The 3,406-nt window shown below is 31.4% G+C and overlaps 1 non-coding gene across 1 annotated transcript; it reads right to left on the bottom strand.

Annotated features, from left to right (window-relative positions):
* Positions 1–2,828: 2,828 nt before the first annotated feature.
* LOC112732014 (small nucleolar RNA R71) lies at positions 2,829–2,936 on the bottom strand. Its single transcript, XR_003167757.1, has one exon. It is a non-coding gene; the product is annotated as a small nucleolar RNA R71 (small nucleolar RNA).
* Positions 2,937–3,406: the final 470 nt, after the last annotated feature.

The raw sequence follows: 3,406 nt of genomic DNA, 5'->3' as shown, positions 1-3,406 counted from the left end.
GCATCTCTATACGCTCATCTGAAATTCTCACCAATGATTTACATAAGTATTTTATCTTTATTTTCTGTTTATTTATTATTATTATTCGAAAATACTATAACCATTTGATATCCGCCTGACTGAGATTTACAAGGTGACCATAGCTTGCTTCATACCAACAATCTCCGTGGGATCGACCCTTACTCACATAAGGTTTTATTACTTGGACGACGCAGTGCACTTGCTGGTTAGTTGTGCGAGGTTGTGAAGTTATGTTTGGACCATGGTATTGTGCACCAGTTTTTTGGCGCCATTGCTAGGGAGAGAACGAACAATAAGTTTTACAACCTGAGTAACAATTTCGCATACCAAGTTTTTGGCGCCGTTGCCGGGGATTGTTCAAGTTTGGACAACTGACGGTTCATCTTGTTGCTCAGATTAGGTAATTTTCTTCTTATTTTATTTTCAAAAAGTTTTCAAAAATTTTTCAAAAAATAGTTCCTTCTTTTTCGTTTTTCCTAATTAATTTTCAAAAAAATAAATTTCTTCAAAAATCTTTCAAAAAAATCTTTCCTTTTGTTTTCGAAAATTATTTCAGAATTTTTAAGAATGAATTCTAGAGTTTCATGAAGCATGTTGAAGCCTGGCTGGCTATAAAGCCATATCCAAATTCATTTGGACTGAGGCTTCCAAGTCATCATTACAAGAGCAAGCTAGTTGTTGCTAATCAAATTTGTTATTGTATGACTGATTTGTATCTTCTAAAGCTTGGCTGGCTATTAAGCCATGTCTAACATTGAAAGATTCCTGGAATTCTTATTAAAAATTTTTGAATTTCTTATTTTCTTTTTCCTATATGTTTTTCGAAAAAATTTAAAAGAAAATACAAAAAAAATCATAAAATCATAAAATCAAAAATATTTTGTGTTTCTTGTTTGAGTCTTGAGTCAATTTCAAGTTTGGTGTCAATTGCATTTTTTCTAAAAATTTATGCATTTTTCGAAAATTCATGCATTCATAATGTTCTTCATGATCTTCAAGTTGTTCTTGGTAAGTCTTCTTGTTTGATCTTTAAATTTTCTTGTTTTGTGTCTTTTCTTGTTTTTCATATGCATTTTTCGTTTGTTAGAGTCCAAGCATTAAAAATTTCTATGTTTGGTGTCTTGCATGTTTTCTTTGCATTAAAAATTTTTCAAAAATAAGTCTTGATGTTCATCTTGATCTTCAAAGTGTTCTTGGTGTTCATCTTGACATTCATAGTGTTCTTGCATGCATCACATGTTTTGATCCAAAATTTTCATGCATTGAGTCTTTTTCATGTTTTTCTCTTTCTTCATTAAAAATTCAAAAATCAAAAAAATATCTTTCCCCTTTTCACTCATAAATTTTTGAAAATTTGAGTTGACTTTTTCAAAACTTTTTAAAATTTAGTTGTTTCTTATGAATCAAATCAAATTTTCAAATTAAAAGTCTTATCTTTTTCAAAATCTTTTTCAAAAATCAAATCTTTTTCTTAATTTTATTTATTTATTTTCGAAAATTCTAAAAATATTTTTCAAAAATCTTTTTCTTAATTTTATATCATATTTTCGAAAATATCATCAACAATTAATGTTTTGATTCAAAAATTTCAAGTTTGTTACTTGCTTGTTAAGAAAGATTCAAACTTTAAGTTCTAGAATCATATCTTGTGATTTCTTGTGAATCAAGTCATTAATTGTGATTTTAAAAATCAAATCTTTTTCAAAACTAATTTTAATCATATCTTTCTATCATATCTTTTTAAAACATATCTTTTTCAAAAATTTGATTTTAAAATATCTCTTCTAACTTCTTATCTTCTTATCTTTTCAAAATTGAATTTCAAATCTTTTTCAACTAACTAATTGACTTTTTGTTTGTTTCTTATCTTTTTCAACACCACCTAACTAATTTTCCCTCTCTAATTTTCGAAAATACCTCCCTCTTTTTCAAAATTTCTTTTTAATTAACTAATTATTTTAATTTTTATTTTAATTTTATTTCATTCCTAATTTTCAAAAATTACTAACCTTTTTCAAAAACTATTTTTAAAATTTAACTTTAAATTTTAATTTTTAATTTTCGAAAATCCTCTCACCTCTCATCTTCTTCTATTTATTTATTCATCTACTAACACTTCTCTTCATCTCACATCTCTGCTCTCCTCACCCTTCTATTTGGATTCTTCTTTCTTTTCTCTTCTACTCTTCTTTTCTTCCACTCACAACAAGGAAACCTCTATACTGTGGTAAAAAAGATTCCTATTATTATTTTTCTGTTCCCTTCTCTTTCATATGAGCAGGAGCAAGGACAAGAACATTCTTGTTGAAGCAGACCCTGAACCTGAAAGGACTCTGAAGAGGAAACTAAGAGAAGCTAAAATACAACAATCCAGAGACAACCTTACAGGAATTTTCGAACAGGAAGAGGAGATGGCAGCCAAAAATAATAATAATGCAAGGAGGATGCTTGGTGACTTTACTGCACCTAATTCCAATTTACATGGAAGAAGCATCTCCATCCCTACCATTGGAGCAAAAAATTTTGAGCTGAAACCTCAATTAGTTTCTCTGATGCAACAAAACTGCAAGTTTCATGGACTTTCATCTGAAGATCCTTTTCAGTTCTTAACTAAATTCTTGTAGATATGTGATATTGTTAAGACTAATGGAGTAGATCCTAAAGTCTACAGGCTCATGCTTTTCCCGTTTGCTGTGAGAGACAGAGCTAGAATATGGTTGGACTCTCAACCTAAGGATAGCCTGAACTCTTGGGATAAGCTGGTCAAGGCTTTCTTAGCCAAGTTCTTTCCTCCTCAAAAGCTGAGTAAGCTTAGAGTGGATGTTCAAACCTTCAGACAGAAAGAAGGTGAATCCCTCTATGAAGCTTGGGAGAGATACAAGGAATTTACCAAAAAGTGTCCTTTTGACATGCTTTCAGAATGGACCATTCTGGATATATTCTATGATGGTCTGTCTGAATTAGCTAAGATGTCATTGGATACTTCTGCAGGTGGATCCATTCACCTAAAGAAAATGCCTGCAGAAGCTCAAGAACTCAATGACATGGTTGCAAGTAACCAGTTCATGTACACTTCTGAGAGGAATCCTGTGAGTAATGGGACGCCTCAGAAAAAGGGAGTTCTTGAAATTGATACTCTGAATGCTATATTGGCTCAGAATAAAATATTGACTCAGCAAGTCAATATGATTTCTCAGAGTCTGAATGGAATGCAAGCTACATCCAACAGTACTCAAGAGGCATCTTCTGAAGAAGAAGCTTATGATCCTGAGAACCCTGCAATAGCATAAATGAATTACATGGGTGAACCTTACGGAAACACCTATAACCCCTCATGGAGAAATCACCCAAATCTCTCATGGAAGGATCAACAAAAGCCTCAATA

The sequence above is a fragment of the Arachis hypogaea genome, chromosome 12, assembly GCF_003086295.3.
Source record: "Arachis hypogaea cultivar Tifrunner chromosome 12, arahy.Tifrunner.gnm2.J5K5, whole genome shotgun sequence".
Classification (NCBI taxonomy): domain Eukaryota; kingdom Viridiplantae; phylum Streptophyta; class Magnoliopsida; order Fabales; family Fabaceae; genus Arachis; species Arachis hypogaea.
The sequence above is the reverse complement of the archived record's forward strand: the minus strand, read 5'-3'. Positions and strand labels throughout refer to the sequence as shown.